A 21404-nucleotide genomic window follows, 5' to 3' on the forward strand; every position below is an offset into this window, starting at 1 on the left:
GAATTAATATTGTTATAACACCCATACACATACACAAAACAAGGTTTAGATTTAATGATTTCCCTATGAAAATATCCATGAAATTTTTCACAGAACTAGAACAAATGATTATAAAGCCATATGGAACCACAGAAGATACCAAATTGCCAAAGTAATTTTTAGTAAAAAGAACAAAGCTACAACTTTTACCCTCTCAGACACAAAACCATAATATGGAGCTATGATAACCAAAACAACATGGTACTGGGACTAAAACAGACACATAGATCAAAGTAACAGAATAGAGAGCCCAGAAATAAAGCCACACATCCATGGTCAATTAATCTATGACAAAGGAAGCAAGAATACATAATGGAGAAAACACATTCTCTTCAATGAGTACTGCTGGAAAAACTGGACCACTACATATAAGAATAAGATTAGAACATTTCCTCACATCATGCAAAAAAAAAGAAAAAACTCAAAATGGATTAAAGGCCTAAATGTAAGATACCAAAATATAAAATTCCTAGAAAATAACACAGGCAGAATACTCTTCAACATAAACTAGAGCAATTTTATTTTTTGTATCTGTCACCTAAGTCAAAATAAATAAAAGCAAAAATAAAGAGCAGAACCTAAATAAACTTAACATCTTTTCACAGCAATGGAAATCATCTGCAAAACAAAAAGACAGCCTACTGAATGGAGAAAATATTTTCATATAATATAATTGACAAGGCATTAATATATAAAGCATTAATATGAATATTAATTAGAGAGCTTATACAACTCAACATCAAAAAAAAAAAAACCAATCAAAAAATGGACAGATGATCTAAATAAACATTTTGCTAAAGAAGATATATAGATAGCTGACACATAAAAAGATGCTCAATGTTACTAATTATTAAAGAAATGCAAATCAAAACAATAATGAGATATCACCTCATACCTAACAGAGTGGCAGTTATCAAAGAATCTACAAATTCCAAATGTTGGTGAGAGTGTGGATAAAAGGGAATCCTTTGTATATTGTTGGTGAGAATGTAAATTGGTGCAACCACTATGGAAAATATTATGGAGGTTCCTCAAAAAAACAAAACATAGAACAACCATATGATTCAGCAATTTCATTCATGGGTATATACTTGGAAAAAATTAAAACTACAATTTGAAAAAGTAAATACATTTTTACTCTATGTCACAATAGCGAAGCTGTGGAAAAAACCTGAGGGTTCATCAACAGATGAATGGATAAAGATGTGGTAGATATCCCATGAAATATTATGCAGCCATGAAAACAATAAAATGCTTTCCATTTGCATCAAGTCAAGGTGGATGGAGTAGAAAATACTAAACTCAGTAAAATAAGTCAGAGAGTATAAGACAAATACTGTAAGATGTAACTTACATGTGGAATCCAAAAATCATACAAACGGATATAGCAAAATAGAAACAAACACAATAAAGGAAACAAACTAGTTGTTGCCATAGGTGAGAGGAAAGGGAGGTGGGCCAAGTTAGGGTATGGGATTAAGAGACACAAGCCACTATCAACAAAATAGGTAAGCAGCAGAGTATACTGTTTAGCCCTTCCCTGGTGGCTCAGATGGTAAAGAATCTGCCTGCAATGCGGGAGACCCAGATCTGATTTCTGGGTCAGGAAGATCCTCCGGACAAGGATATGGCAACCCACTCCATTATTCCTGCCTGGAGAATTCTATGGACAGAGGAGCCTGGAGGGCTATAGTCCATGGGATTGCAAAGAGTCAGACATGACTAAGCAACTAAAACACACATCTTATAGTAACTTTGAATGGAGTATAACCTATAAAAATACTGAAAAGCTATCCTGAACAGCTGAAATTAATACATACATATTATAAATAAAAACTACACTTCAAAATAAAATTTAAAATATGAATTTTATTTGCATACATTTGCTGATATTATTTGATTCCCTTTTAAATATCTTCAGTATATTTTGATATTCTTTTTTTTATTACCAGTATTGGTCATATCTGTCTTCATAAACACTCTTATTCATTCCTTCCAGAGATTTATTAATTAATCACAATTGCCTGAATCAATTATTATATAGGATGGGCAAAAATCATGCTTTTCCTGATTCATTCATTTATTCCCTATTTATTGGCTGGCATTATTCTTTGGGGTAAAAAAAAACACTATGGTTTCTGAAACAATAAAATGTTCCATACTCACACTGATGATATTTTTTTTTTCTGCCTGGAACAAATAATTAAGCCTTTTGTCCAAGGAATGCCAATTCCTTACAAATGGAAAGAGATTTACAATATAAACTCTAGGTGATCTCATCACCAATTGGCTATCAATGCTTCTGAGCAGTGAATTCATCCCAAAACTTCAAATTCAAATCTAATTTCTTTTGATTTGAGAAATCCACTATTGAATTTGTTCTCAGATTGCCCCACCTATGTGGATTTTCCCCTTCTCCCTTAGTTGGTTATAAAAACTAGCAATAATTTTACTCATTTAATGTATCCTACAATACACATAAAAATAGTTTCAGGATGGTGATATTTATAATATTTGAGACAAGTTTACTATGTAAATTTCAAATTTTTTTGTATATTTGTTTTGTTTTTTGTTTTGTTTTCCTTGTTTGAATTGCCCTGCATATTTTGTGGGTGTTTTTAGCCATGCTGCTGCTGCTAAGGCGCTTCAGTCGGGTCCAAGTCTGTGTGACCCCATATATGGCAGCCCACCAGGCTCCCCCATCCCTGGAATTCTCCAGGCAAGAACACTGGAGTGGGTTGCCATTAGCCATATCATCTCTAAAATAAACTTATCTAGCTCTAGAGATAGGGGTTTACAGTTTTTTTAAGTATAATTGCATAAAACATATAGTTTTACAAACGGAGATTAGATATATTCATTAAGTTGAATCATCCAATCCAAGAACAAGACTTTTTAATTTGGCTTATACCTACTTTTGTGCTTCTGAGGGATATTTAACAAAGTTTCTCATAGATATTTTGCATATTTCTCATTATGCTGCTTTCCTAGGTATTTTTAATTTTTGTTATCAAAATGAAAAGGTATTTTCTTTTCCTTATACCACCAAACAATGCATTGTTTGCATATATAAATGCCATTGATTTATATATACAAACTTACTGAGATATTGCAAAAGTTCGACTGCACTATCTACTTTAATCTGCTTTGACAAATATAATCACCTGGTAATGATCTTCAAAACCAGATGTAGACTATTTCCTTCATGTTAGAAAATTGCCTCACGTTATTATGCAGTCAATCTCCCCACTCCCAGCAGCAGACCTAGGCTGTCACTGCATATTAGGTTTTGTTTGTGTATATAATATATGTAATATAATATATATAATTATTTACTTATTCATTTATGTATTTATTTGACCGTGTTGGGTCTTAGTTGCAGCACATGCGATCTTTTGATTAGGTGCATGGATTCTCTAGGGTTTCCCTCATAGCTCAGTGGGTAAAGAATCTACCTGCAATGCAGGAGACACAGGTTCGATCCCTACATCAGGAAGATCCCTGGAGAAGAGCATGGCAACCCACTCCACTATTCTTGCCTGGAGAATTCCATGGACAGAGGAGCCTGGCAGGCTACAGTCCATGGGGTTGCACGTGACTTAGCTCCTAAACCACCACCACCATGGATTCCCTAGTTATGGTGTGAGGGCTCAGTAGTGTGGTGCACAAGCTTAGTGGTTGTGGCACATGTAGCCTTACTTGTTCCAGTGTGTGTGGAATCTTAGATCCCCAACCAGGGATCACAGCTGCAATCCCTGCATCACAAGCTGGACTCTTTACCAGTGCATCACAAGGGAAGTCCCAGGCTTGCTTTGTTCTTGAATTTCACAAAAATATATTCAAACAAATGGTGTCAGAGTGATATATACACATTAACCCCTCATATCTGTGAATGCTGCCTTACACTGCAAAAAGAAATTTGTCAATGACAAGAAACAGTCTGCAAAGGCACTATACACGTTGTGACGAGCTACAATGTGGGGTGGAGTAGGGAGGAGAAAAAGCCATACACAAGATGATTTTGAATGCGCTCCCGCTGTACATCCTGTATGAACAAGGAGAATCAGTCATCATTTTGTGTGTTTCCTTTTTCTCGCTGTAATGTCATTGAAATTCATTCATGCTGTCATCTGTTTTAATGTTGAGAAATATTGTACCATATGTCCATAACACAACATATTTATCCAATTTTCTTGATGTTGTTCTAAGCAAATGACTGTTATCAATAAAGCTGCATTTTAGAATCATAAACTTTCATTTATAATAAGTGACAAGCAGAATAGCTGAGTCATTAAGTAATTTTATGTTTAGTTATATAAACCATGGCCAACTTGTTGTTTAACAGCAGTTATATAATTTTATACTATCACCAACAGTGTAAGGGAATTCCAGTTTCTTCATCCATTCTGGCCATGGGTTCCAATCTTCTTTATTTTACTCAATCTGTGATGGTGTCTCATTCTTATCTTAATTTGCAAATCCCATTTTTGCATTCTATTAACATTTCAATTTATATCTCATTTTAGACAGTATTTGTTCATTAAAATGTAATTCCCAAATATAACAATTAAATAAATAATTAAAATTCATATTAGGGATGTTTTTCTTATTATTAAATTGTAACAGTTCTTTATATCTTCTGAGTAGAAGACCTTTAACGTAAGTATATATCGCAAATATGAGACAGTAGCTTGACCTGTCATTTCTACATGATATTTTTTAACTTTTATTTTGTATGGGGTCTTAGTCAATTAACAAACAATGTTGTGATAGTTTCAGGTGAACACCAATGAAACTTGGACATACATATATATATATATGCATATATACATGTATGTATATATATATGTGTGTATATATATGCATATACATGTATTAATTCTGCCCCAAACTCCCCTCCCATTCAGGCTGCCACATAATATTGAACAGAGTTCCATGTGTTACAGAGAAGGTCCTTGTTGGTAATCCATTTTAAATATAGTAGTGCGTACATTCTTATCCCAAACTCCCCAAAAATCCTATCCCCCCATGCTTCCTTCTGGCAACCATAAGCTTGTCTTGAAGTTTGTGACTGGTCCTGTTTTTTAAGTTCTTTTGTATCATTTCAGTTCGGTTCAGTCACTTAGTCATGTCCGACTCTTTGCAACCCCATGAACCACAGCACACCAGGCCTGCCTGTCCACCACCAACTCCCAGAGTCCACCCAAACCCATGTCCATTGTGTCAGTGAGGCCATCCAACCATCTCATCCTCCATCGTCCACTTCTCCTCCTGCCCTCAATCTTTCCCAGCATCAGGATCTTTTCAAATGAGTCAACTCTCCGCATCGGGTGGCCAAAGTACTGGAGTTTCAGCTTCAAAATCAGTCCTTCCAATGAACACCCAGTACTGATTTCCATTAGGATGGACTGGTTGGATCTCCTTGCAATCCAAGTGACTCTCAAGGGTCTTCTCCAACACCACAGTTCAAAAGCATCAATTCTTCGGCACTCAGCTTTCTTTATAGTCCAAATCTCATATCCATACATGACCACTGGAAAAACCATAGCCTCGACTAGACGGACATTTGTTGGCAAATTAATGTCTCTGCTTTTTAATATGCTGTCTAGGTTGGTCATAACTTTCCTTCCAAGGAGTAGGCGTCTTTTAATTTCATGGCTGCAAACACCATCTGCAGTGATTTTGGAGCCCAGAAAAATAAAGTCAGCCACTGTTTCCACTGCTTCCCCATCTATTTGCCATGAAGTGATGGGACCAGATGCCATATCTTCGTTTTCTGAATGTTGAGCTTTAAGCCAACTTTTTCACTCTCCTCTTTTCACTTTCATCAATAGGCTCTTTAGTTCTTCACTTTCTGCCATAAGGGTGGTGTCATCTGCATATCTGAGGTTATTGATATTTCTCCCGGCAATCTTGATTCCAACTTATGCTTCCTCCAGCCCAACATTTCTCATGACGTACTCTGCATATAAGTTAAATAAGTAGAGTGACAATATACAGCCTTGAAGTACTCCTTTTCCTATTTGGAACCAGTCTGTTGTTCCATGTCCAGTTCTAACTGTTGCTTCCTTACCTGCATACAGATTTCTCAAAAGGCAGGTCAGGTGGTCTGGTATGCCCATCTCTTGAAGAATTTTCCACAGTTTACTGTGATCCACACAGTCAAAGGCTTTGGCATAGCCAATAAAGCAGAAATAGATGTTTCTCTGGAACTCTCTTGCTTTTTTGATGATCCAGCAGATGTTGGCAATTTGATCTTTGTGTCATTTAGATTCTATATATAAGGGATGTCACATGATATTTCTCCTTCTGTCACTGCTTCACTCCGTATAACATTCTCTAGGTCAACCCATGTTGCTGCAGATGGCACTGTTTCATTCTTTTTGATGGCTCAGTAATATTCCATTGTATATATGTATCACATATTCCTTATCAATTCCTCTGTTGATGAATATTTAGGTTGTTTGATGTTTGGGCTATTATATATAGTGCTTCAATAAGCACTAGGGTGCATATCTTTTTGAATCATGTTTTTTTTTTCTGATATATATGCCCATGATTGGGATTTCAGGGTCATATGATAACTCTCAACATGCATGCTCAATTGCTTCAGTAGTGTCTGACACTGTGTGACCTTATGGACTATAGCACACACAGCTCCTCTGTCCATGGGATTCTCCAGGCAAGGACACTGGAGTGGGTTTCCATGCCCTCCTCCAGATCTTCCCAACCCAGGGATTGAAGCAGCATTTTATGTGTCTCCTGCATTACAAACAGATTCTTTACCACTGAACTGCCAAGGAAGCCTGCACATGGTAACTCTATTTTTAGTTTTTCAGGAAACTTCATACTGTTATCCAAAGTAGCTGTACCAACTTACATTCCCACCAACTGTGGAGGAAGGTTTTCTCCATTCCACACCTTCTCTAGCATTTACTGTTTATGGACTTTTTCATGGTAGCCATTCTAGCTGGTGTGAGGTGATACCACATTTTAGATTTGATTTGCATTTCTCTAATAATTAGTGATGTTGAACATCTTTTCATGTGTCTACTGGCCATCTGTATGTTTTCTTTAGAGAAATACTATTTAGATGTTCTGCCCATTTTTTTGAGTGGGTCATTTGTTTTGATGGCATTAAGTATCATGAGCTGTTTGCAAATTTTATAGGTCAATCTTTTACTGGTTACATCATTCACATTCTCTTCCAGTCTGTGGGTTTTGTTTTCATTTCGTTTATTGTTTCTTTTACTGTGCAAAGCTTTAGAGTTTAGGTAGGTCTTTTGTTTAATTTTGTTTTAATTTCCATTATCCTGTGAGACAGATTAAAAAAGATACTGCTGCAATTTACATCAGAGAGTATTCTGCCTATGTTTTCCTCTAGGAGTTTTACAGTGAACATGCCTCAACATAATGAAGCCCATGTATGACGAACCTACAACTATCATCATACTCAGTGGTGAAAAGCTAAAAGCATTCCCTCTAAGATCAGGAATAAGACAAGGATATCCACTATCACCACTTTTATTTAACATAGTTTTGGAAGTCCCAACTACAGCAATTAGAGAAGAGAAAGAAATAAAAGGAATCAAATTGGAAAAGAAGAGCTGTCATGTTTGCAGATGACATGATACTACACATAGAGGTTCCTAAAAATGGTACCAGAAAACTGCTAGAACTCATCAAGAAATCTGGTAATGCTGCAGGTTACAAGGAGAAGGCAATGGCAACCCACTCCAATCATCTTGTCTGTAAAATCCCATGGACGGGATTACAAAATTAATACACAGAAACAAAATTAATACACAGAAATCTGTTGCATTTCTATGTACTAAACAATGAAAGATCACAAAGGGAAATTCAAGAAACAATTCCATTTACCATCCCATCAAAAATAATAAAATATCTAGGAATAAACCTACATAAAGGATGCAAAAGACCTGTATTCCAATAAAGGTAAGACTCTGATGAAAGAAATCAAAGAAAACAAACAAATGGAAAGATACATATTCATGGATTTGAAGAATCTATATTGTCAAAATGACCAAGAAAATCTACAGATTGAGTGAAATCCCTATGAAATTACCAATGACATTTTTCACAGAACTAGAATAAAAATAAAAATAAAAAAACACACTCAAAATTTGCATAGAGAAACAAAAGACCCCAAATAACCAAAGCAAACTTGAGAAGGAAAATTGGAGCTGGAGGAATCAGACTCCCTGACTTCAGACTATACTGCGAAGCTATAGTCACCAAAACATTATGATACTGGTACAGACATAGAAATATAGATCAATAGAATAGAATAGAAAATCCAAAAATAAGCCCACACACCTATAGTAAATTAATCTTTGAGAAAGGAGGCAAGACCACACAATTTTGGAAAAACCATCTGTTCTACAAATAGTGCTTGGGAAACTGGACAACTACAGGTACAAAAAAAAAAAAAAAATGAGATTATCCTTTAACTCCATATTGAAGAAGGAAATGGCAACCCACTCTTGCCTAGAGAATCCTGTGGACAGAGGAGCCTTGTAGGCTGCAGTCCATAGGGTCACACAGAGTCAGACACAACTGAAGTGACTTAGCATGCATAGCGTGCATTAACTCCATATGCCAAAGGCGGCGGGGCGGGGGGTGAAGCTCAAAATGGATTAAAGTCTTAAATACAAACCTGGACATGATATTCCTTTTAAATTTATTTTTCCAACAATCAGAAGCTAGTGTTAGTAATACAGTTGGTGTTTCCTATCTTTTTTTCTCTCTGAATGAAATCAGTGTTTGTTTGTTTGTTTTTTGTTCTTTTCAATGTAGATAGTTTTATTTTTCTTTTCTAATTGCATTTTTGAAGTTATTTCATAAAATATTTAATAAGTGATGAGTAGATATCCTTACATTTTCCCTGATCTTACTGATATGTGTTCAATGTTTAACATTCAAGTATTTTAATAGCTACAGTTTTCTTCATAGATATTTGCATTAGTTTTCAATCAGTAAATAACAAATTGCCATAAGTTTATCAACTTTGAAACTTGTCTTAAAATGACATAGGTCAGAAATTCAGAACAGGTCTCACTGATTAAAATGAAGGCATGGGTAAAGCTATGTTCCTTTCTAAAATTTCTAGGACAGGATCTTTTGTTTTAAATTCACCTTCTTTTCCTAGCTTCTTAAGGTGGAAATTTAGATCATTGAAATCGACATTTTTTTTTTTCTTTTAAAATGTCACATCATTATGAGACTGAGTCATCTAATCTATGAATTATCTGTTGTATTCATTTAAGTCTCTTCTTTTCTTTTGGAAATGTTTTGATGTTTAAATGTGTAGGTGTTGTACATATCTTGTCATGTTTCCTGTTATTTTACTCTAATTGCACAATAAAAGGTATTGCCTTTTGCTTTATTTCAGCAGATTAGGCTTTAATTTTGAACATATGAAGCCTTTATTTATTTATTTATTTTTAATTTGTGAGTGATACTTAATATTGGTTTTCTAGTTTTTTCATTAGTCAAATATAAAATTTTAAACATTTGATTCTAATTTTTATAGCACCCACTTCAGTATTCTTACCTGGAGAACTGCATGGACAGAGGTACAGTCCATGGGGTCACAAGGAATTGTACACTACTGAGTGACTAATATTTTATAGCACTGTTTGCTTATATTTGAATATAATAGTTACATTCTGTGAAATGTTAATTTATATTTGACATAGTTGCTTTTCTTTTATAAATATCTAAGTGGAAACGTCTCTAGCATTTACACATTAAGTAGAATGCTAGCTATTAAGCTGGGTATATATATATACATATATATATACATATATATATATGTATTTTGTCATGTTAAAGATTTACCAATAAATTTTCATTGTTTGCTGTTTTGAATATGAATGAGTGCTTAAAGTTTTAACAGCATTTTTCACATCTGTGGCAATAATCCTGCCATTTTTTTCCTTAGATGAATTAATATGATGAATATAACAATGCTTTCCTAATAGCAGGATAATTTTACATTTCTGAAATAAATCCTTCATTTTGGTTTGTTAGCTGTTTACCATGCTGTTGAATTTTGTTTGCAAATATTTTACCTAGATATTTTATATTGCCATATTGATATGAAAGCTTTATTTTTGCTATTGTTATCAGGTTGGAGTTTTAAAGGTATCCTCTCTACACAGCGAGAAATTGAATTTTTCTGTAATTCTTTTTCTCATGATTTGTGAATTATTAGAACCTATACCTTAGAAGGGTTTACAGAATACTTACGTTAAAACGCTGGGCATACTGATTATTTATGGAGGCTCTTGGATACATTTGGATAAATTCCTTCATTTTCAATTGTAACATATTATAATTTCCCCAGAAATTATCCATATTACCTGGGTTTCCAAATTGATTTGTAAACAGTTATTCAAACTTAATCTCATAATTATTTTTTTTCTATTTAAATCATTATTTCCACTTATGCCAACATTTGCATGTTTATGTTTTCTTGGTTTTCTTTATTGTATATGTAGTAGTTTATTCATGTTGTTTAAAATTAAAGACTAAACATTATGATTTATTTTGCAGTTCTCTGATTTTTTTTGTTTTCTTTATTAGTTTTAGATGTTGCCTTGTCTTTCCTTCTTTAATTTATTTTCTCTTTGGATTCCTATGCTTTTTGGATTGGGCATTTACTTATTTTTATTATTTCACTTGTATTCTTATAAATATTCAAGGCTATGATTTTTGGGGGGGAGCTGCTTTACTTTAGTGCATAGATTCTGATTTGTAGTGCATTATAATTGCTGTTATAACAAAATATGAAGATTTGAATTTTCATATATCTAGAATCAAATGTTGATTGTTAGAACTTCAAAATTTTCAAATATATGTGACATTTTTTCTTGACTGTTGTTACTAATCTATGGTTGTATTGCATAGGATTTCCCATACCATTTAGTGAGGTTTTTGCATGAAAATTAACTACCAAGACTCTTGCGTTCTGTTAAAATGTCAATAACTCTTCTTTAAAAAAAAAAAAAAAAGCTGCATTTACTATTATTGTTATTTGAAAATTATGTATACATACATATATGTATATGTGTAAGCTTTAAACAAATTTTATTGTTTATCACTTCTATATTTTAATTGGGCTCCTCTGGTGGTACAAACAGTAAACAGTCTGCCTGCAATGTGGTAGGCCCAGGTTCAATCTCTGGGTCTGGGCTGGGAAGATCCCCTGGAGAAGTAAACAGCTACCCACTCCAGTATTCTTGCCTGAAGAATTCCATAGACAGAGGAGCCTGGCAGGCTCCTGTCCATGGGCTTGTTTCTTCTTTAGAAAATTGGTGCTGTGTTATCCAATGTATTCTGTGTATTTTATGATATATATTGTGTTTTATTTCTCAATGTGATTTGTCTTTTATAATTGTATTATTGATTCCTTTTTGTGCATATAAAACTGTACATTTTTGTGCAAATAGAAGACTTTCATACTTCTTATAATGTACTGAACTCTATTTTCGCTCATTTTAGTTTCTATTGTTTGTTTATTTTTAATAGTAGTATCTGAAGTGCACCTATTCTTTATCATAAATTAATACTACCTTGATCTTTTTATGATTCTTTTCCTCCAATTTTAATTTGTTTTTATTTAATTAAATCATATAGCATTGTATTTAAAAAATCTTCTTCCATTCCAAATTTACTTCTTTTTAAATGAGATTTGTAATTAAATTCAGTTGATGGTTACTGCCAGGCATATTCCCTCAGTCATTTCTTAGTGCATTAACCAAGTTTCTCTCAGATTCTTTACAAGATGCTTTTGCAAATACTTTCCTGATATTAGGGAAACGCATACTAAAACTACAATGGGACACCACTAGTCATATATTGAATGAATTTTTTAAAAAACTGAAAATATTGAGCTTTGGCATAGACATGGAGCAATCTGTAGACATTGCAATGGAATTGCAAAATGGTGCAGCTGCTTTGAAATAAACTTAGGCCATTTCTTAGAAAATGAAACACACTTATATAACCTAGCAATCCACTTTTAGCTGTTTACACAAGAGAAATGAAAACCAATATTCAAAGGAAATAGCATGTCTTGAATACTCTTTGGCATTTTATATCCCAATAAAGTAAGAAATTCTTTCTCAATTTTAATCAATTTAAATCAGGCTGGGGAGAATTGACTTCTTTATATTTTTGAGTCTTCATTAAGAAAAGAGGTATTTTTAATATATTATATTGCTTTTTGCTGTAATAAAACACAGAGTTAACTTAGGCGTTTTGACCTTTTATCCAATAAGCTTGACAACTAATGATATCTTCTAATGATTTATATAGAAGTGTTTTTAAGATTTTTTTACATCCATAAACATGTCTTCTGTAAAGCAAGGTTAATTAAACCAGGAATTTGTTTGCCTAGAAGCTGGCTTGTTGATGCAACTTAGTGTTGAATGAGGATACCAGGTCGCCTCTCCTTCCTTGTTGAAGATCACTTTTTGTCTCATTAGCCATAAGAGTGTGTACACATTTTTGCTCAGTTGTCAGTTTCTTAGCCCTTCTACTGGAAGCAGAAACCAAAAAACAATACTGTTTTCATGAATTGTCAGCAGCTTCCAGAAGAAATATGGTCGCAAATACTGGATCCACTGTTGTCTCAATTTCTTTAGTATTTCAAGCATAATAGTCAGCCTTCAGTTAACTTAACATTTCAAATTATGAGACAAATATGAGACATTATGAAGATCATAATGTCTTTTATGTGATATTCTTGTCAAATTGCAATGGTAAGTCAAATTATGAGAAAACATGAGAAATAAAAAACATGAGGGCTTTTGCACAATGATTAGTTTGTAATTTTCAATACTATCATGATGAGATAATAATTTCTGTACATTCTAGGTGATCAATGGTAAACTTTTTCTAGAATGGCTGGGTGTAAAAGGCGAGGTCAAGTTTATAGCTTCCAAAATCACAGTCCTTCACACCTTTAAGAATCCTTTTAAATTCATAGGCAATGAGCTCTCTGTAAATGTCTGCATCACAAAGAAAAATTCCTTCATTAAAAATAATTTGCTAAATGAATTTTCATATAAATATATTCACAAGCAGAAAAGGGAAAAGAAAATAGGCAATATTTTTGTTGTTGTTTACTTGTGTTCCAAGACATTTAGTCAGTGATCTATTAAGAATAGGTGTCCACGAGAATTATCAGCTTTTCCACAAGTTTCTTAGCTCAGGATGAATTAGTCAGAGACGGAGATCCTAATACTTTTCAACAATAGTGATCCCCATACTTTTGTAAATGTCTGGAAATTAGCTAGGATTAACTATGTCAATGCAAAGAACAGGGAAGCCTGGCATGCTACAGTCCATGGGGTAGCAGAGTCGGACATGACCTAGCAACTGAACAATAACCAACAGTATGTCAATACAGCAACTCTTACTGTAGATGATATTCATTTTCCCAGAAGCGTAAGAATCAATCCAGAACGATTTTATACAAAGTCAACAGAAAAGAAAGTCATTTGTCTACTAAGAAAATCAGGGAGATTTTCTTCTCCAGAACATTTACATAAACTCAAATTTCCCAAAAGCACATTAAAATATGATCAAATTCAATCTTCTGGTAACAAAGATAAACAATAAGCACAGTGCAAGGCAGCTGACAATGATGGTGCTGAAGTATATAACAAAACTTATTAAATCATAAGACAAATCCTGATCCCTAAGACTGTGAAAACATTTAATCTCATCAATTGTTTCTTGACAGAGTTCCTTAAAGGTTAATGGCTAGTTAGGTCAATATTGAGTTAATCATGACAGGTGATAAATCAATCAATAGCAATAGAAGATGTATCTTCTAAATACTATGCCACAAACAGTGTAAAGCTTTAGATCTTTAAACTGAAGAACTACCAAGCCAAATATTTAAGAAATATGTGTTTGATAGCACAGTGTTAGAAATAACTTCTAACCACAGGAATAGTTAATTTGAAAGTGCTTCCTGAAAAACCTTATCATAAATGAAAAAAAAAAAACTATATATATATATATACACACACACACACACACACACACACACACACACACACAAATATATATGGGCTTCCCAGGTGTCACTAGTGGTAAAGGACCCACCTGCCAACTCAGGAAACATAAGAAACATGGGTTCAATCTCTCAGAAATTCCCCTGGAGGAGGAAATGGCAACCTACTCTACTATTCTTGCCTGGAGAATCCCATGGACAGAGGAGCCTGGTGGGCTACAGTCCATAGGGTCTCAAGAGTTGGACACAGTGGAAGCGACTTAGCAGTCATGCATGCATATGTATATATGAGTATATATACATATGTACCTGTGCTCTTTAAAAAAGATTTCTTTATAAGCAGAACAGTCTTAAAGTACATATGAAAGTAAAATATATTTGCCTTTTCTGACAAGCAATATTTTTTAAAAAGATAATTTATAAGAAATTAATTTTATTATAAAATAGACAGTATTTGTAGAAAATTCAGAGAGAAAGAAGCTAGATTATAATAATTCTGCCATCTAGAGATAATTAATGAAAACATTTCATTTTATTAGGGAAAAAAATAAGCCTACCTTGCAGTATAATCTTGTGAGAGAGACTCTTTAGATGTGTTGCCTTTTCAAATTCCTGGCTTCTTTCTCTTGTGACTCATTATTATCTGTTTCTTTGAAATGCTGAGTGAAGTTGTGTAGTTGTGTCTGACTCTTTGCAACACTATGGACTGTAGCCTACCAGGCTCCTCTGTCCATGGGATTTTCCAGGCAAGAATACTGGAGTGGGTTGCCATTTCCTTCTCCAGGGGATCTTCCTGACCCAGGGATCGAACTCAGGTCTCCCATCTGAGCCAAAAGGGAAGTTAGTCTTTGTGAAATAAACTACTCTCTGAGATATTAGATATCCACCAATCCACTCCCTGCCCATGTCCCAGAAAAGAAAAATGTTTTAGAGGAGGACAGTGATCAAAGCTGAGACTCAGAAAAGGTTGAAATTAATAGTCTGTGTTTCTTTGGGAATCTCATATTTGCCTATATAATCTAGACTAAAAAAAAGCATGATTTCCATGACAAACAAATATATCATCTTTTTGCTTTTATCATTACAGATGAGTGGCATATTCAAACTTATAAGTGTAGTTAGGAGCACAACATTTGCCTTGCTGGTAATAGTAGATGAGATAAACCAAAGTAACTCTTCTACTGAGGAAACTGGAAAAATCTGATGAAAATATTGTAAAAGCCCCCTGAAAAGAAAAAAAAAAAAAAGTTTAAAAAGCAACTATGCAAGGATAAATAATTAATGATTGTAGAGATCATTATTTGGATGGGGAGGCATTATTAAGTGAAGAGAACCAATGACTCAAGAAGGTTGTTTCCTAATGAGAGCATCTTTACACTTGACTTGATATTTGGGAATATAGTGAAGAGCTGGAAAGCTCTGGGTAATTTTGATAGCCTCAAGGGGCTCAAAGAATGGGAATTGAAGTCCAGGACTATGTAGAGGGAATTATGTGAATGCTCTTCACTTTGAGTTGTGATCCTAAAGAATTATGCCATAGGATAAATGTAACCAGAAATAAATATATAATCAATAAATATATTGTCTAAATATATTGACTAAATCAATATATAGTCAATTAAATTATAATTTAATTTAATTCTGAATTATTTTGATCCCCAAAATGTTTCATACGGTTTCTATAAACAATTTTGGAAAAACAAAGCCTGTACAGTCTACAAACACTATAACAAGAGACAAAGAAAGACATTGTATAATAATAAAAGCATAAATTCAAGAAGATATATCAATTGAAAATATGAATGCACTCAAAATAAGAGCACCTAAATACATAAAGGAAATATTAACAGAGATAAAAAGAGATATTGACAGTAACACAGTAATGTGGGATTTTAACATTCTATATTCTTCTAGGTTTTACAATAAATTGGTCAATTTTCTGGAAACATACCATCTGCCAAAATTAAATCAAGAAAGAAACAGATCATTTTCTGTGGGCAAATCATTAGAAATGAATTAAAATATAATGATAATAAGACCCTGCAAATCAAAGTCCAGGACTGGATGGCTTTACTAGGGCAATATATTAAACATTTAGAGAGGAGGTAACATCTGTCTTTCTGATACTATTCCAAATATTTAGAGAAAAGTATTCTAAACTTGTTCTTTAAGATCAACATCACTCTGATACCAAAACCAGACAGAGCTATTACACACAAAAAGTATAGAAAATTAAAGGCAAATATCACCAATGAACATAGATGCAAAAATCTTCTGCAAAATGTTAGTAACCCAAATTCAACAATACAGTAAAAAGATCATACACCATGATCAAATGGAATTTATCCCAGTAATACAAGAATGGTTCAATATCTGCAAATCAATCAGTGTTATCACATTTATAAATTGAAAAATAAAAATCATATAATTATTTTATTAGATGCAAAATAGTTTTTTACAAAATTCAGTATTAGTTTATGATTAAAACTCTCAACAAAATGGGTATAGAGGGAACACTCCTCAGCAAACTAAAGGCTATGTATGATAAGCCCACAGATAACTTTATACAAACAGTGAAAAGCTGAAAGTATTTCCTGTAAGATCAGGAACAAGATAAGGATCCTGACTCTTGATATTTGTATTCAACTTATTATTGAAAGTAAAAGCCAGAATAATAAAATAAGAAAAGTAAGTAAAAATAGTTCAGATTGGAAAAGAAGAAGTAAAACTGTCACTGTTAGCAGATGACATGACACATACATAGAAAAATCTCAAAGATATTACAAAAAAAAAAAAAACTGTTATAGCTCATCAGTGGATTTGGTAAAGGTGCAGAATACCAAATTAATATAAAAATTAAAACAGTACCATTTTCAAGAATAGACTGCCTAGGAATAAATCTAAGGATATAAAAAAACCTTTACTCAGAAAACTATAAGATACTGCTGAAAAAATTGAAGAAATAAATAAATGGAAAGATACCTATGTTCATGGGTTAAAAGAATTAATATTGTTAAAATAACCATAATACACAAGGCAGTCTACAGATTCAAAGCAATTCCTGTTGATTGCCAATGGCATTTTTCACACAGCTAAAATATACAGTTCTGAAATTTGTGTGGAAACACAAAAGTCCCCAGATAGTAGAAATAAGTATGAGAAAGAAAAACAAAGCTGGAAGTGCCATAACCCTAATTTCAATTATACCGCAAAGTTGCAGCAATCAAAAGAGTATGGAACTGGCACAAAAACAGACACACAGATCAACGGAACAGAATAAAGACCTCAAAAATGAACCCCCATTTATATGGGCAATTATTCAGGAAAAAGGAGACAAGAATATTCAATAGGGAAAAACAATCTCTCCAATAAGTGGTGTTGAGAAAATGGACATCTACATGCAAAAATATTAAACTGAACTACTCTCTCATGCCATGAACAAAATTAAATTTAAAATAGAAAAGTCAAACACAAGACATGAAGGCATACAGTTCCTGTAATAAAATACAGGCAGTACAGCCTCTGACATTGGTCTTAGTGAATATTTTATTGAGTATTCTCCTCAGGCCAGGAAAACAAAAGCCAAAATAAGCAAAAGGGGTTAATTTTATTTTTTTTTTATTTTTTTTTATTTTTTTTTTGACGGTGTTAGGAAATGTTTATTGTGGTAATGTGAATAACAGTGCAAATCTACATATGCTTCAAAAATATTTGTTGAAAACAGATCTAATAGTTATGTGAATTTGAAACCTTTTATCTTACATTGAAAAATTACACTAATGAAGACAACTCTGAATAAAAAAAAAATATGCTGAGCTTTTTTTTTTTTTTAATGAGCTCTGGCAAGTAATACTGTCTATGGTTAAATGTCAAAACACACATGTAACTATTAGACTGTATTTACTATCAATCCAATTACTCTCTCTTCAGTTTCTTGTTTGCATTAGGATGGCAAATGAAGTACAAAATTTCAATTTCAAATGTGCATATAACATTAACTGTGCCTTTTTTTTTTTTTTTGGCATTTACCACAAGTAAATTATTTGAGTATTCTTTAAAAGAAGAACTATTTTTTTTTTTTGTAATTAGTTTTTTTTTTTTTTCCAGTGGGTTTTGTCATACATTGATATGAATCAGCCATGGATTTACATGTATTCCCAATCCCGATCCCCCCTCCCACCTCCCTCTCCACCCGATTCCTCTGGGTCTTCCCAGTGCACCAGGCCGGAGCACTTGTCTCATGCATCCCACGTGGGCTGGTGATCTGTTTCACCATAGATAGTATACATGCTGTTCTTTTGAAATATCCCACCCTCACATTCTCCCACAAAGTTCAAAAGTCTGTTCTGTATTTCTGTGTCTCTTATTTTAAATAAATCATTTTGCAAAATGAAGGAAACTCATCCACAAAATAAAAAGGCCAGTTACTTTTGGGAAAAGATATTTGGAAATATTATATCTGATAATGGGTTAATATACAAAATTAAAGAAATAGCTCATACAACTAAACATGAAAAAAATAACCAATTAAAATTTGGCAGAATATCTGAATAGACATTTTTGTAATGAAGACATACAGATGACCAAAAGAAATCTAAAAAGTGCTAAACATCACTAATCATCAGAGAAATGCAAATCAAAACTATAATCTGATATCACCTTATACATGGCACAGTAGCCATTATAAAAAGGATAACGAATAACAAGTGTCTGTCAGGATGTGGAGAAAAGGGAACACTTGTGAAATTTTGGTGGGAATGTGAATTAGTGTAACCACTATAGAAAACTTCAAAAAGCCACTATGGTGAACTTCAAAAAATTAAAAATAAAACTAGGCAGCAATTCCACTCTTTGGGATTTTCCCAAAGACAATTAAAGCACAAATTGGAAATGATATTGTTGTTCTTCTGTCACTATGTCGTGTCTGACTCTTTTTGACCCTGTGGACTGTAAGCCCAGGCTCCTCTGTCCTCCACTATCTCCCAGAGATTGTTCAAATTCATGCCCATTGAGTTGGTGATGCTATATAAGCATCTCATCTTCTGTGGCTCCCTTCTCCTTTTGTCTTCTATCTTTCCCAGCACCAGGTTCTTTTCCAATGAGTCAGCTCTTTGCATCAGATGACCAAAGTATTGGAACTTCAGCATCAGTCCTTCCGATGAATATTCAGGACTAACTTCCTTTAGGATTGACTGGTTTGATCTCCTTGCAGCCCAAGGGACACTCAAGAGTCTTCTAAAGCATCAGTTCTTTGGTACTCAGCCTTCTTTATGGCCCAACTCTCACATCTGTAGAAGACTACTAGAAAAACCAAGCTTTGACTATACAGATCTTTGCATCAAAGTAATGTCTTTGCTTTGTAATACATTGTCTAGTTTTGTCATAGCTTTTCTTCCAAGGAGCAAACATCTTTTAGTTTCATGGTTGCAGTCACCATTGCAGTGATTTTGGAACCCAGGAAAATGAAATCTGTCACTGCTTCCACTTTTTCCCCTTCTATTTGCCAGAAAGCAATGGGACTGGATGCCATCCAAGATCTTTTTTTTTTTTTTTTAATGTTGAGTTTTAAGCCAGCTTCTTCACTCTTCTCTTTCACCCTCAAAAAGAGGCTCTTTAGTTTCCTCTTCACTTTCTGCCACTAGAGTAGTATCATGTGCATATCTGAGGTTGTTGATATTTCACCCTGCAATCTTGTTATTCCAGCTTGTGATTCATCCAGCCTGGCGTTTCACATGTTGCACTCTGCATACTTGCTAAATAAACAGGGTGACAATATACAGCCTTGTCATACTCCTTCCCCAAGTTTTGAACTAGTCCTTTGTTCCATGTCTGGTTCTAACTGTTGCTTCTTGATCTGCATACAGGTTTCTCAGGAAACAGGTAAGATGGTCTTGTATTTCCATTTTTAAAAAATTTGCCAAAGTTTGTGGTGATCCACACAGTCAAAGGTTTTAGCACTGTCAATGGAGCAGAAGTAGATGTTTTTCTGGAACTCCCTTGCTTTATTCATGATCTAATAATTGTTGGCAATTTGATCTTTGGTGCCTCTGCCTCTGCTAAGCCCAGACTATACATCTGAAAGTTCTCAATTCATAGGTTGCTGAGACCTAGCTTGAAGGACTTTGATTATCACCCTTACATTCATCACAACGTGATTTACAGTAGCCAAAATATGGACACAATCACTGATAGATGAATAGATAAAGAATATATATATATATGGAATATATATATAATGGAATATTATTCACCTACAAAAAGAATGAAATCTTGCCATTTGTGACAACATGGATAGATCTAGAAGATATCATGTTAAGTCAAACAAGCCAAACAAAGAAAGACAAACAATGTATAATTTCACTTATATGTGAAAATTAAAAAAAATGAACAAACACAATGAAACAAAAACAGTTTTATAGATATAGAGAAGAAACAGGTGGTTACTAAAGAGGTGGAATGTGAGGGGAGTAAAGAAATGGATAAGGGAGATAAAGAGTTACAAAATTGCAATTATAAAATAAACAAATCATAGGAATGAAATGTGTGAGAAATATATGGTAACCTATCATGACTGATTTATCATGGTGATCAGTTTGAAATTTATGGAAATATAGAATAACTGTGTTGTGTAACAGGAAATGAAAAAATATCCTAGACCTCGCATTATTTCTATGAACAATTTTGTAAAGCAATGCCTAGTACACAATAAACAATAACCAGACATATCTGGAGAAAATATACTATTAGAAAAACAAATATAAGCAATGGAACATTAAAAACAGACCAATAGAAATACTCAATACTCACATTATCATGCACAGATACCAACATTGTGCTCAGTTTTAGAGATAAGATGATGACATAGAAATAAGACTTAATCTATTCAATCCTTCCTCCCTAAACTGATAAATGAAGTAGGATAACAGAAAAAAAAAATGTCCAGATAATATCTTCCAAAAAAATCAAGTGATAATATTTTTCTAAAGATATCAGATGCTATGTTAAGAAAAATATTAATAGAGAAGAGGCCAGTCCATCAAGAGTAATTATAAAATATTAATGCTATTTTTCCCAAAAGGAAATCCCACACTTTAATTGAATACTCAATAGATAGATCTGTGACAGCCATTGAAGCTGTGTTAAACCTTGAAGTTTTCATTATGAATATACCCAGCAGGGGATGGAAGCAAACAGTGAGTATGATAAGGCAAACTAGGCCTTCTAAATCTCAGAAATTTTCTGCGAAATGTAAAGGTTTACATTGAGTAAAATTTGATCACAACAGAATAGAAATTCTTCATACAGATAACTCTGA

The sequence above is a fragment of the Cervus canadensis genome, chromosome 3 (assembly GCF_019320065.1).
Source record: "Cervus canadensis isolate Bull #8, Minnesota chromosome 3, ASM1932006v1, whole genome shotgun sequence".
Taxonomy (NCBI): domain Eukaryota; kingdom Metazoa; phylum Chordata; class Mammalia; order Artiodactyla; family Cervidae; genus Cervus; species Cervus canadensis.